The 15,338-nt window shown below is 39.2% G+C and overlaps 1 protein-coding gene and 1 long non-coding RNA gene across 4 annotated transcripts in view; one reads left to right on the forward strand and one right to left on the reverse strand.

Annotated features, from left to right (window-relative positions):
- The window catches only part of TENM1 (teneurin transmembrane protein 1), a 591,240-nt gene that overhangs the window by 438,641 nt on the left and 137,261 nt on the right, over positions 1 to 15,338 (forward strand). The gene's annotated exons all lie outside the window — the stretch shown is intronic.
- Positions 1 to 15,338, reverse strand: part of LOC140344597 (uncharacterized) — a 60,340-nt gene that overhangs the window by 28,475 nt on the left and 16,527 nt on the right. The window contains exon 2 of the long non-coding RNA XR_011923605.1: positions 5,513 to 5,574. This is a non-coding gene — a long non-coding RNA (uncharacterized lncRNA). The remainder of the gene's footprint in view (positions 1 to 5,512; positions 5,575 to 15,338) is intronic.

The raw sequence follows: 15,338 nt of genomic DNA on the forward strand, positions 1-15,338 counted from the left end.
AAAAAATACTGGTAGCTTAATTGACTTTCCCCAAAAAACTGCAACTATAGTATTAGTAGGGACACTGGAGTATTACTACAGTAGTGGTATTTATACATGTATGTCAAGTCCTAAATTGACCATAGGGGGATGCCTTCTTCCATGTTTTATAACATTCAAAATATTAAAGAGCAGAATTGGGTTACCCGATGCCCGGAGAGATTTAGAGGCATCTATTAGGAGATGTATATTATTTTTAAATAACTATAATAACATGTTAACTTTATTAACATTTAAAGCATGTAATACACAAATGTGCTTGCTAAAAACATGGAGCTTGATTTAATAAAGCCCTCCAAGATTGGATAAACTATCATAGGGGAACCTGAGTGATTTAGCAAACCAGGAATGGATTTCTAATGTTTTCCGGCTATTATTTGGCAAATTTTTTAAGAGCCCTTCCAGGTTTGCTGGATTTGCTGGATTCTCCCATGATAGTCTATTCTCTCCAGTTTTGGAGAAAATTAATCAATCATGCCCTTAATGTTAGATACAATTGTTTTTTACATATTCAAAAATATGTTGATGTGATATAGAGAGTAACCCCTTAGGTACACAAAAGCATCCATCTTGGTACAGGGTAACCGATGCTTTTCTAAAATATATATATATATATATTTTTTTTTGAAATAATTATTTATAAAGCTCTTTGTATGGTAAGAGAGGAAGTGAGGGAGCAGATGAGGGGCTATACAAGACCTACACAAATGTCTGATGAGCCAAGTATTATTTTTTAGGATTAGAGACTTGCAAACAGGGCGTATATATATATATATATATATATATATATATATATATATATATATATATATAAGAGAGGGAGAGAGAGAGAGAGGTTCAATCACAAAATTCTTGGCTTGAATGTCTTCTCCTATTTCTTAGCACCTCTACACGTCATATACCAATTTATCTGAAAATAAAAGCACCAGCTTTCAGTTAGAAGATGTGTGATGTTCTAATAGTAAACATTTACTAGTCCCATTACATTCCAGTAAAAATAAGAATAATTTATAGGTAATGTATAGATAAAAAGAAACTGTCAGTCTTTGTGTGGTTAGATGTCAGATGGGTGGAATTCTTAGGAAACTAAACTGATTATCTCTCCATAGATGAAGTGAACCGGTGGTGTGCACGTCAGTAGTCATACAGTATGTTTTTTTTATCAGCCAGCCCCAATTCCCAATTTTTTACAGTGATGTGCAGCATATATATACCAGTAAATGATTCATCTATTCCATTTAATTTACAATTATAATTTAAGTCAGTGCTGTGTGCATTGTTTCATTTAGTGTGTATGTCTTTTACTGAAATGCAGGGCATAAATTACATGATTCACATGTCTTATACTTGTTCATAGCATCAGCACCAATAATCAGGGCAAGTTGTATATACAGCTAATGTTACTGATGAAAACTCATATTTGGCCACTGGCTTTATGCAAATATTGACATATGCACTACAAGACACCCAAAGCAGTCAAGAAGGAATTCACTATTTATGGAGAGTAAAATTGTATAACATCACGTGTATTGTATAAACATCACATACCACCCCCTATAGGTTATTCATAGTTATGCCACCCCTTAAATACAAGTAAATGCAAAAATAAATGAACTGAACAGGGGTTTTGGCTGAGTTTCAAAAAAGTCTATTTACAGATTATGGGGGGTGTAAATTAACATTACAGGTTGAATTCTATAAAGATATTTCCTGTGCCCATTTGAAAGGAAATTAAATCAGGATGACAACCCTATACAGAATGATTCTGACTGTATATCAATAAAATAAAAAAAAAAAAAAAAAGAGAAAGTGGAATGTCTCGTGACCAGAAACATTTCACCTTATAGCTTCCTCAGGGATATATATAGTCATAAATAAATTGGGTACAGTAGTGTATAATTTTGGGAATGTAGAGTATAATTTTCATGTAGGGCTTGGAACCCAATTCTCTTTGTCGTAGGAGAAAGCTAGGTGGTGTATTGTGGAAAAGAGTGCTTATTTGGGACTTTAAACTTATTTCTTTCTGTTCTTGCTGGAGCCTGGAGTACTATTTTTAACTCCAACTAGCCTCCTACTATGCTTTAGCCCTTTGATATACCTATACTATAATATTTTTTCCTCACAACTATACCCATCTTACTTACGTCTACATATACCCCTGAGGAAGTCGTCAGGCGAAAGGTGTTGGGTCACAAGACTTTCCACTTGCTCTTTATTTGAACTTTTGAAAAGGTCTATTGTCAAAATCATTCTGTATAGACTTACCATTGTGACCCCATGTCGTTTCAAATGGTCACGGGAAAAATCCTTATAGAATTAAACCTGTAATGTTGATTTAAATCACTCATAATCCATAAATACGCTTTGTTGAAACCCAGCCAACCCATTCTTTGTCTACTTGTTTGTTTTTGAATTTTATTTAGAGTAATAATCATCATTTATTTATTTTTCACCATGATTTGTTTGCAATGGGCTCAGTGCACATTCTTAGGTAAAACTGGAATCTAACCCTTAATGAGTTCTTGTCACAAAAGGTCTGACAATGATTTTTTTTTTAAATCAAGTGTCCAGATTTAGGGGACCACTGGGCATAATTTAGCTGTCATGTATGCCAAGTAACAAAGTATTCCCCATATCCTAACCCTTAATGTAACCTTTAAAGCATACCCTGAACTCATATTCATTGTGTCACTACAACAGAAAATGAGGGGAAGTCACCCCGGTGAAGACACAAACAATAACATAAACTTGACTCGTATCTACTTTTAAAATAAGTAAAAAAAATGTTTTGGCTGGAGTTGAGGTTTAACACCTAACTTACCCCTACAGCCCTGATGTAGTAAGCCTGGCACTGATCTATCCTAACCCCTAAACGTAACCCCAACACTAATTAAATATTATGATGCTGCATACTCACATTCTCCTGCATCATGAAGCTCTGCATAGCAGCGCAAGGGTAATCTAATTTATGATCCATGATTGTGTACGGTGAAGAATTATTAGGCACACTCACAACTGCCCTACAGTATTTAAATGTCAAACCTAAGTATATTGCATAGATATAGCAGAGTCAGCAATACATTTACATATAGATGATAAAAAAAGCTAAATATACTGGAAGTTCATAACACATACGAAAGTGCCTGTACCACAGTACAGATTTATTGAGTAGGGACGTATTGCAGTGAGGCTGCATTTTATATTGTAAAATAAAAAAAAACATAGAATATATGAAATAGGATCATTTTCCCACTAACCTTACTGGTGGGTGTCAAGTTTGCTGAAGAGCTAGTCTTCAGCACAATCTTTACATTGAACTGCTAAGGGTTTGGTATTCAGGTGTTCCAGCTTTGCACTTTAGTTTCTTCTGCTGCCCCCTGTGGCAGAACGTTATACCTAATGCCAATGAAAGGTATCACGTGTGCATGGAAGGGGTTGGAGGCATGCAGCACTTTCAGAAGTGTCATATGCTGATGATTCTGCTTGAACATTTATATTTTTGACAAAGTGAGCTAAAGACTTACTTCCATTGGAAAGGTAAGTGTAAAGGGACTGTGGAGACATTTGCTTTTAGGTATATGATTAGTTTAGGAAAAATATGTTTAAGATAATTTTTTTTTAAGTATGAAAAGGGGGATACTAATCCATGAAGCCCTATACATTCTCTTTGAGCAACACTAAGCTAAAGGATGCACTGTCAGCAATAGCTAGGACTTCTTGTTCTTAGGCAGCAAATGTGCCATGGCCATGCATGTGCTTTGTTTTATAACACACTTTAATAATTACAGTATTAAGTTTTAATAAAATAGTTCAAGACAAAAGAAAATCAACAGAAGCCAAATCTACAATTTATACAGTGCAGATAAATATGTGTACAGCAAAAGGGTTAACATGGCACTTTAATGCAGATGCGCTTCGAATGAGAAATTTCACCCTTCTTATGACTGCTGTAATTCAGCATGGAATGTAAAACTTGAGATCCAAGGCAAGTCTGTGTTTAGGTATGAATGATGGCAAATAAAATAAATGCATCATGGAACTGTGAGATAACGCAAAGAATAATGCTGGCTCTGATAGATTTATCACAGAAACCTGGGCATTGCATTATATGTAGAATATTAAGCACATTGAAAAGTCAGCTGGAAACGGGACAAAATAAATGAACCAGGATGTGGAATAACAAATTGATTAATATTACCTGTTTACAGTATGTCCCTGGGAAGCAAAGGTTAACACACTTTTCATAATTATTGTCTTTCATGAAACAGCAAAACATTAGAATACTGTTGAGAATAAATGTGGTAATTTCTTCAGAATCTGGTAGTGTTTTGAAATTGTATTAAAGTTTCAGGTAAAAGGTCTTGAGAAAAAAAGAAATAAATTAATATACAGTACATGAGAAAATGTTACAGTCTAATCCATGTATGAAAAAGTTTGAGCTTTACATGCACAAAGCATTAAGACACTTGTTAAATTCAGCTTTGAGACATTCACTTGTGTAAAGATGTGTTATCTTTTCATAACTGACAGATAATGGCAGAATAATTATCTCCAAGAACGCCCACTCTAGCTACTTTTTTTTTTTTACACAAATGTATTTCTTTTTGCTGGGATAGTAAGGTAGCACACGTGAGAATGGGCCAATGTGCTTGGAACTGTTGAATGACATTTGTGCAATAGAAAAAGCAATTCTCACTGATAACACTTCTCAGTATGGTTAATAAACGTTCAAGCTGAGAAATAAAAGATGACTGTACTTTTAGTCTAGCTATACTTTATTTGACCCTTCTCCCAGAAGCCCCCTACGTCTCTTACTTTTCTGTCTTTTTTCTTCTGTAATCTCCATTTATTTCTATGTTGAGTATTATTGGGTTGAAAGGGGACCAACGCATTGGTAATGGTACTTCATGCTTGGTGTACTAAGACAATAGCTTTAAAGTATGTGCAGTAAGTGGCTTATGCAATGTTGATTGTACTTCAGTCACCCGTTATTTTTGGTGTGCTAGAATAATTATTCTATTCTAATATAAATGAAACTAATATAATAGTTTTGAAGAAGGACAGGTCATTTTAGGGTAAATGTACCTGTTACCACTATCCACTGTACAGAACAGTTACTGTTCAGTTACTGTTTTATTACTAAGAGGACGAGAACTGCAGAGGGTGGGTGGCAGTGGACAAAGGACTAGTCACCAGTATTGTCTGTGGCTTTCTTGCAGCTGGTCTTTTCCCCAAAACTGATTTAGCATGCCTGTAACACTGTGTAGGGGGGGTCATCTTGTAAAAGGCAGTATTTCCACATATCAAAGCTGAAACCCTAATGACTGGTGATCTGAAAAATTTGGAAAAGTAGGAAAGCAGCAAAAGGACAGCTTCAAAAAGCACAGAACCCCAGAATGAATTAGGCAAAAGCACAGGAAATCAACCAAATATTCATCAAACATCAGATAATCATTACTAACTATTACCTTACCTCATAAGACTAGCAGTCTGAGACAACTCTGCCTTCCATGCTGCAGATTTTCAGCTATGAGCCTAGAGGAATAGAAACCACAGCATTTTTCAGACATAATTTAAAACAAGTTAACAAGTTTAGACTAAGTTAACATTTCCAGATGTTTCTTATAACATAGCAGATCTTTTCTTTAACCATTCACTTGCTTAAAATTAATAATATACTTTAAAGTATTTATCATTTTCATTATGTTTGCATATGAAAAAAAAAATATGAGATTGAAGAGGCTTTCCAGATCTTTAGCACTCATTGATTAAGATAAAATATAAATATATATATATATATATATATATATATATATATAGCCATTTTAATACAGACTCCATATTAATATTATTATTATTAATAATAATAATAATAATAAAAACCAGGATTTATATAGCGCCAACATATTACGCAGCGCTGTACATTAAAAAGGGGTTGCAAATGACAGACTAATACAGACATGTATACAGGAAGAGAGGACCCTATAATATCACATTTCCTTGGATAGGGATACTAACCTTGTTATTCTCCAAACATTCCTTTAGTTTTAAATCAGACTTCAAGTACAAAGAGATTCTGTATTGTGAATCCAGTGTTGTGTTTTAATGTTGGGTGTTTGTACAGTACGGTATACTTAATATAATCCAGTTCTGTTCTCTCTAGTTCTATATTTAAATATAAACATGCTAAAATTCAATAATTCTATTTGTAAGTAAGGATAATTTGTAATTATTGAATTCAGGATACATATACACAAATGCATTCCAGTGCAGGTAGTTTTATTACTTCATCAAGTTACACAAGCAGTAGCAAACTAAGATCTGCCAGAACTGACTTGAAAGTTTATTACTGCAAAATATTTTCTGTTCAAGGAGTCATAGCCATAGAAAATAATGGTAGACCACCTTTTTGATGTAATAAGCCTCTCGGATATACTTGACCTTTATTTAAGATGACAAAGATCAACTCACTGGCTGAACTATGTGAACTGGTAAATGCCAGCTGTTATTCAGTTTTGAGAGCATTTCATTGCTTTATGTACAGAAAGAAGGAATAAGGGCCAAGTCAAGCTTTTGAATACAAAAGTCACACATTTTTATAATGTGTATGTGATTTTTCTTTTACAAGAGAAGAGGGTACCTCTTATAAACAGTAAGGTTTTATGTTTTGTGGGTGCTTATAGAAATAGGATATGTCAGACTAGGTCTAATAGGTCATCCAATTCCCTAATTATCAAATAGTTTGTATGCAGTCTGTCCTTACAGAAGCTAGTATGCACATTTTCTGTAAAGAAAGGCCCAGGAGCCTGCAATAGGAGTAAGCCAGACACAGGGTCAGCATGACTGGGTGGCAAGGCTGAGTTGGCCAGGTTGGGGTAAAAAGGTGAAGTGTGGGGGAGGTCAGGAAGAGGTCAAGATAGAGATATGTGGAGAAAGTAAATAGAGGGTGGAAAATAAGTTATGTAGGATAGTGGGGTGTGTCACCCTTACCTCTTCCTCACTAAAGCACAGGCGCCTCTCTCCTGCACATGCGAGCAGTTCTGAATCTGGGCGTGCCGGCTCTTTCAAGTTTTATTAGTTTCGCTCATCCCACTGTCCAATCAGAAAATAGCCTTCTAATCATCCCTGGCTATTTAATGTGTCTCCATTAGTGCAGAGCCTCCTAGCTTTGCTGAGCAAGTTCCTGTACACCTGTTGCTTAATTCAGTGTTTCCCCTGTCCAGCTCCAATGGGGAGAGGGATGGGATTGTGCCAGCGAAGGTAAGTTTGCTTAAGCAGTATATACGTAAGTAAATTTTTTCAGAATGCCCAGTCCCTTCTAACAAATACAACCCACTTATACATTTTCTTAATGGAAATTTTGATGGGGACACCAGAAACTATGGTACCGAAAAAGCCTCTGTTTAGCTTCCTTCCATGTTGGAACCACCAGCTAAAGCCCTAATCTGTCAGTAAAAGAACAAGTATGTGAGAGGGACCAAGAATGGTCCATTATGGTAAACTGTAAAAGTAATTATTTCCACTCTCCACTGTTCTCATTGAATGGATCATCCTACAACAAACAATTGAAGAAATGTTACGCAGGGTAACAATTTGAAACTGTCAATTATTAGAAATCTGGACAGAAAGTGGATCCCTAAATTTCTTAAAAGGAATGTGTCCAGATGAAAAATATATTAAGCATTTCATATTAATATGGTTACAGTGCAGTAAATTGTATTTAATAAATAAAAAAACTATGATAAATAACTTTCCATGAGCAGTTTTTGATACAGCAAAGCACAAGTAAAGCAAAATATGATTTGAGTTCCATTGAGTTGATTTTTCTTCTAAATTATAATACATAGTGAAAGACAGTTTTTAATTATGTATTTCATGCATTAGTTGTTTACTAGTTCCTTAAATCTTTATTGATTATTAATGTATTCCAAGTATTCTTGTTTTACCATAATTCTATGTTATGAATGTTGATAAATAAGAGCTGTTGCATACCCAGTAGTGTAGACAATGTAGCAATTTAAAAAGCACATTTATACTCAATAGGTTACTTGAATATTGTTGAAGATTATTTTATCTTTATTTTAAATATTTATTCTTCACTGTTTTGTCTATCATGCTTGAGCCTTTTGTAGTCCCCTGTATCACTCACCTTTTCAATTTTTTTAAGGACTAGTACATTTTTTAGATTTTACCAAAATTGCTAAGAGAACCCGGCATTCTGGTATTATACTGCTATGTGACAATGTCTAAGTATTTCAGGAATCACAGTGTTGGAAGCCCATATCTTGTGTACACATATGTTTGACTTTCTGTTTGCTGGTTGATTGATCATAGGTGCAGATGTGGTTTGTAGACTAAGGGTGGACCTAGGCATAAAAGGGTGATCAGTCATACAGGGAAAGTATAACTTCAGTTTTAGTCTGGTACCTGCAAAACCCAATTGTTCTATGAACTAGTGTGTTCTACTAAAACAAATACTGATGTTTATGGTAATTAAGAGTACGTTCGGATTTGCCTTAATGAGTGTAAAAATGGTAATATTATTGATATCATTGTTTGGGTGTATTAGGAACAGGGTTGACTTCTTCTGTATTATAAAAAAAGCTTGTGTATTTATTCAAAAATCTTCAAAGAAAGTTACAGCAGAAATTCAATAGGAATACATGTGTGTAAATGTGTGTGTGTAATGACGCCCAATGGATGAGACGTCTCACAATATGGTTACATATACATTCCATACATTCAAACATGGTCATACATACAGAAATAGGTAACAAAGACCACATGATAACACAACTCATGAATATCTGTTTCAGCCTTCTGGGCACTCTCAAACTCTGGGAATATCACCTTACGTCCTGTAATGGAGACATTACACTGGTCAACAAATATTTTCTTCCAACAAATTAAAGTCATTTTAGATTATGTTTGATGCAACGATTCCAAATATGGTATTGCTTTTGCTAGATCGGCTCTAGTTTTTGAAATAATGACATCAATAAAAACCTCAAAGAAAGCTAATAAAACATGAAAATTAGGCAACAGAGCAGGCAACATTAGTCTACAGAAATAGATAACAAAGAGCACATGATAACACAACTCATGAATATTTGTTCCAGTCTTCTGGGCACTCTCAAACTCCAAAATAGCATTAACTATGTCAAGTAAGATAGATAAACCACATATTTTCTGCTCTTCACTTGTTCAGTCATGTACATGAAAATGACATCATATAAAATATGGTTTGATCTAACAATTCCCCCACTTGAGGGGAAACCCATTCGATACCTAAAAAGGTAATAGGTTGACATACTCAACTATTCATAAAAATGATACAGTTGAAAATAATCAACACATTACAATAGTGTTATTATAAATGTATGGTATAAATTTATTGTAAACTGTGATTGTATAGTTAATTAAGTGATTATCTATACCTATTCTATTACGTTGATCTCTCTTCTTTCAGTCTCATTGGTCCACTGAAAAGTCTTTTTTCTTCTTATCAAGAATTAATGCTTAATTTGCAACTTAAAACTTATAGATAAAAATCATGTTTATTCAAATTCTTTCCAATATATAAAGAAGGAGTCTTTTCCTCATCATTTGCCCTTTGTCTTTAACACAAACCTTCATTGTGTTGGTCATCATTAGGAAACTATTTAATCTTCTTTGGATACTCATGACTGATCACAGGCCTTTCTCCAGGTCATCACATATTATCATCAGTAGTGTTGGTGTTCGAATTTAAGTTGTCCTTATATTTGACCCGAATATGGATGTCTCTGTAATGATCTTCATTTTACAACTTTTACTTGTAAGCATTTGTACTAGTAAACAGCTGTTGGTTGTCAATCATTGTAAAGTCTGCAACTTAAACTACTTCTACAATGTATAGTAATTAATGCAACAGCTAAAAAAGTAGCATAATTTTGTGGAACTCTTTCACCATTCAAATAATTTACCCAAAATATCCACCTATCATCTCAGAACCAGTTTTTATAACTTTTAATTTTATTTTGGAACAATAAATAAATATTATTGTTGCATCATTTTTTTCCTTATTAATATTATTTTATTTTTTTATTGTTATGAATTTGACTTTTTCTTAAAGAATTTTCTGATATCGATCTAGGCCCATTTAATAAACTTCAAATAATAAAGTCAAAGTCATAATTCAACAAAAACCTCTTATCTCATAACATCATCCTAAACAAATTTTAATTTATTGGTACCATAAACATATAAGACTTGACAAAGAAACATTTAACAAATATTTACACATTACTATGGCAACCTATTTTGTTAGTCTTAACTTGTTTTAAGTTATTTATTGTCCTGTAAGTCCTAATTAAACCCACTGTTGCCTAAATTGTAACCTAATCCCCTCAAACGTTTCCTTTATTATGTGTGTCTTGTCCATCAACTAATGACCCTTGTAAGCTTTTCAGTCACATGTGAATCTACACTTACTCAGACACCAGAACACAAGTAAGGTCATTTCTTTAAATTTACATTTTTGTTGATTAGTATTGTACACTGTTATCATTCAGTGTGTTATTTGCCATAATTATTATTAGTTTTAGTATATGTAATCAACAAATTTCATGCTCTCATGCATTTTAAAGCAGAGATGCTATCAGCTATTTTATTCAATCACAACCACATGCTTTCAAATTATGCAACCTATATTCCATCAAAAGATTTTCACTTCTCTTTTAGTAGAACCTTTATCTTAGAAAGAAAAAGTCATATAGAACATTAAAGTCATATATATATATATATATATATATATATATATATATATATATATACTGAACAATTCAATTTCTTGAAAACAATTTCTTGAAAATTCGATCCGGTCGGTTCGCCGAGTTTTCCTGAAAAGATTCGCTTCCATCCGAATTTATTTGCGCCGAATCGCGTTACAAAAACGGGTATTTACGGGCTGCAGAGAGCCTTGACAGTGGTGTAGAACACTGTGCCTTGCAGTAACACGCATAGGGAGTCTGCTGTGGTAGTGAAATAATACTATGAGTGAGTATGACATGCAGATGACAGGCCTCATCAGATGTGGCGGCAGCAGCAGCATCAGGCGGAGACCACAGGGTGGCACAATGACAGAGTCTGGAGTTGGCGACAGCATCAGGAGGCCACAGAGTGGCACAATGACAGAGTCTGGAGTTGGCGACAGCATCAGGAGGCTACAGAGTGGCACAATGACAGAGTCTGGAGGTGGCAGCAGCATCAACATCAGGAGGAGGCCACAAAGGTGGCAGCAGCAGCAGCATTAGGCGGAGACCCCAGAGTGGCACAATGACAGAGTCTGGAGGTGGTGGCAGCAGCAACATCAGGAGGAGACCACAGAGTGGCACAATGACAGGGTCTGGAGGTGGCGGCAGCAGCAACATCAGGAGGAGACCACAGAGTGGCACAATGACAGGGTCTGGAGGTGGCGGCAGCAGCAGTATCAGGCGGAGACCACCTCGGCCAGTTGCGGCCACAAATCCAGTTTGGCTGCCCAGTAGTCCAGCGGATCTTCAATGACGGCTGGCAGGGTGCACTCCAAGTATCCCACCACCTGCTGGTTCAGGTTCTGCTCTATGTCTAGCTGCTGGTCAGTAGTTTCCTCACTATGCGGGTAGAGAAAGCTGCTCATCAGCGATTCTAGACTGCTGCTGATGGAGCTGGTACTGCTCCTGCCACCCCTCCCCAGCAGCCATGGCAGTGGAATGTGAGTGCAGAGGGCCCCCGCGGTCAGACCTGGGAGAGGATGGATGATGGCGCAGATAGGCAGCGGCCAACTGACTACTTAGGATGTCTCTGTAGTAGTTCAGTTTGTCCTCCCTCTCAGCCGGTGTAAAAAAGGCCCCGATTTTGGACCGGTAGTGAGGGTCCAACAAGGTGGAGAGCCAGAAGTCATCCCTCTGCCGTATGGTGACAGTTTGGTTGTCACTGCGCAAGCAAGTGAGCGTGCAGCGGGCCATTTCTGCAAGTGACTCGGAGGGACTCTCTGCTTCCAACTCCACTGCATACTGCCACGGTGTGTCTGGGTCCTCTGCCTCGTCTTCCTCATCTCCATCTTGCTCCTCTGGCTGCTCCTGCTCCTCCTCTTTTGTCAACTGAGTAGAAAACCACCCATTTCGCTATACATTGCCTTTGCTCAAATGTCCTCCTCCTCCAGTTCAGCCCCCACAGGGTTCATGTGGCCGTGAGATCTAGGCGCCACGTCTCCAGTCCCCTGACCAGCCAGATTTACCAGCATCTGTTCCAGGACATGAAGCAGTAGAATGGCGTTGCTCATCCCATAGTCCTGGGGACTGACAAATAACGTGGCCTCCTCAAAGGGCCAACGAGCAAACGTCAGGTGTCACGCATGAGCTCCCACTGGCTGACATCAAAGCTACACATGGGAGTACTCCTATCCGCTTGGATCATCAAGAATTCGTTGATGGCCTTTTTCTGTTCGTATAGTCGGCCCAACATATGGAGGGTGGAATTCCAAAGGGGGAAACGTTGCATATCAGGCTATTGTGGGGGGATGCTGTTCTGCCGCTGCAGCTCAAGGAGGGTGTGCTTTGCGGTGTAAGAGTGGCTGAAGTGCATGCAAAGTTTCCTGGCCATTTTTATGATGTTATATAGATGGGTGGAAGAACCGCTTCAGGAACCGCTTGACAACCAGATTGAAGACGTGTGCCATGCAGGGTGCATGGCTCAGCCTTCCTTGATGCAGCACCGACACCATGTTCTTCCCATTGTGGGTCACCATGGTTCCGATTTTGAGTTGTCGCGGAGAAAGCCAGAATTCTATTTCTTGATGAATCACACGGAGCAGTTCTTCTCCTGTGTGACTCCGTTCGCCCAGGCAAATCAGGTGCAGAACAGCGTGACACCGCCGTGCCCTGCACATGTGGTATGCTGGAGAGGCACTGTGAATTGTCCCTGCAGTGGAGGCTGAGGACACAGTGGATGATGAGGAGGCAGAGGCGGACGTAGTCGCAGGACCAGCGGCGAGAGAACGTGGAGGCGGAGGCAGTGTCACCTTGCCAAGTTGCTGGTGTGGCTGTGCAGGAATCACATTCACCCAGTGGGCCATAAAGGACACGTATTGTCCCTGACTGTAGTTACAGCTCCACACGTGGGCGCTGCCGTGCATTTTGGCAGACACCGACAGGCTCAAGGACTGACCCACCTTCTGTTCTACAGATTGGTGCAGGGCTGGTACTGCCTTTTTTGCAAAGAAATGACGGCTTGGGACTCTCCACCTCGGCTCAGTTCTCTGAAAGGTGCAGAGTCCACCACTTGGAAAGGGAGAGACTGGAGCACCAGCAACTTGGACAGGAGCACATTCAGTTTCTGCGCCATTGGATGAGTGCACGCATACTGTTGTCTCTTGGCAATCACTTTGGTAATCGATTGCTGACAGAGTGGCTGACGAGGAGTAGGAGAAGGAGGAGCAGGACCATCTGGACCTGCAGAAGATGGAAATGACATACAGCTACCTTTGGCTGAGGTGGTTGAGCCTTGACTGCCTGAAAGCCGGTGCGTGCCACTGGGTGAAGCAGCGGTTGCTGCGGCAGGCTGGACCACCACATTGAAGCCACGGTTCTCCCAGGCCACTTTATGGTGACGCTGCATGTGTTGACGCAGGGCCGTAGTGCCAATATTGGCACCCTGGCCACGCTTCACCTTCTGCCCACATATTCTACATATGGCCATGTTAACCTCCTCTGTCGGCTTAACAAAAAACTGCCACCCCACCGAGTAGGTGATTTTCCCCCCAACACTCCGCACTGACTGACTGCTACCGCCGCTGCCTCCGTGAACCCCTTGCACCACTACTTCCAGGGCAGGTAGGCTGCTGCAAAGCAGGTGGTCTACCCTGGGCACGTTTGGCTCCCAACCTCCCACTGCTGCCACCCTGCTGACTACCAGCCATGCCACCAACTTGCTGGCTCAGCTGCTGCCTCACGGACAAACTGCCACCCTCTTCTCCTGATGATGATGAAGCCCTTTCTTCACCCGGCTCCCAAGTGCGATCGGCTTCATCATCAAGTAGTGTATGCACGTCACTGATGTCCTCCTCAATGGTCTCTGGGTCAGGTGCCTGACCGCTCGCAACACCACCTCCTACGCCACTCTCCTCATCACTACTTGCCTGCCTAGCGGAGGAAGCGGCAGATGTCTCCTCCTGATCCTGGCTGGGCAGTAGCTGCTGACTGTCCTCTACTAGCTCGTCCTCGCTGTATAGTGAAGCTGAGCCCACAGCATACAAAATTTCTGTGGCTGAGGGAACAGCAAAGGAGAGGGGCAGGTTGAGGACAGGTGCTCCCGGGCCATGCCAACTAAGGGTTGTGTCTGACGAACCCACCCACTGCTGGCTGGGGGTGTCTGATGTCACTTGGGATGAAGTGGATAACCGAGTTAACCAATCAAGAATTGCTGGGTTGCTGGTTAAGACACGACCGCTAGATGACACTGGAAGCTCAGGCCTGCTGCGACTCCTGCTGACAGGCCCCTTTACTCTGCTGCAACCTCTGCCTGCCAAACATTTAGGCCTCTGCCACTCCTCTGTGCATAGCCTGTCACTTCTCTGTCTGACATACTTTTACTTGAACTAAATAAATTAAAAGCAAAATAAAACACACCTAAAAGCGACAATATATTTTTGTTTTTGTACAGAAATAGGCCACTAAATGCTTTTACCCCAAATAACTGCAACAGTAAACTGCGTATATATTTTTCTTTTTGTACTCAAATACGTCACTAAATGCTTTCACCACAAATAACTGCAACAGTGAACTGCGTATATATTTTTCTTTTTGTACTCAAATACGTCACTAAACGCTTTCCCCACGAATAACTGCAACAGTGAAGTGCGTATAACTTTTTCTTTTTATACTGAAATAGGCCACTAAACGCTTTCACCACAAATAACTGCAACAGTGAAGTGAGTATATATTTTTCTTTTTGTACAGAAATAGGCCAATAAACGCTTTCACCACAAATAACTGCATAAGTGAAGTGCGTATATACATAGTTCTCCCCAGAGGGTTTTAGCCGGTTGCTCCGCCCGGCTGCTTTGAATACCCCACCCAGCTCTCGGCAGCTCTCATCCTCAGATGCACAGATCTCGGTGAGGCTGCTCTGTGCTTTGTGTCATCCATTCAGAGGATTGCTGCCGATGAGAGGTGAGCACACAGTTCAGCCTTCATGTGAAGGAGACACAGGCAGCCCCGCCCCCATCTCATAGCACGAGCTTGGATTTCTGTTTAAAAAAAATCTGCCTGTGAAATGTA

The sequence above is a fragment of the Pyxicephalus adspersus genome, chromosome Z (genome assembly GCF_032062135.1).
Source record: "Pyxicephalus adspersus chromosome Z, UCB_Pads_2.0, whole genome shotgun sequence".
Lineage (NCBI taxonomy): Eukaryota > Metazoa > Chordata > Amphibia > Anura > Pyxicephalidae > Pyxicephalus > Pyxicephalus adspersus.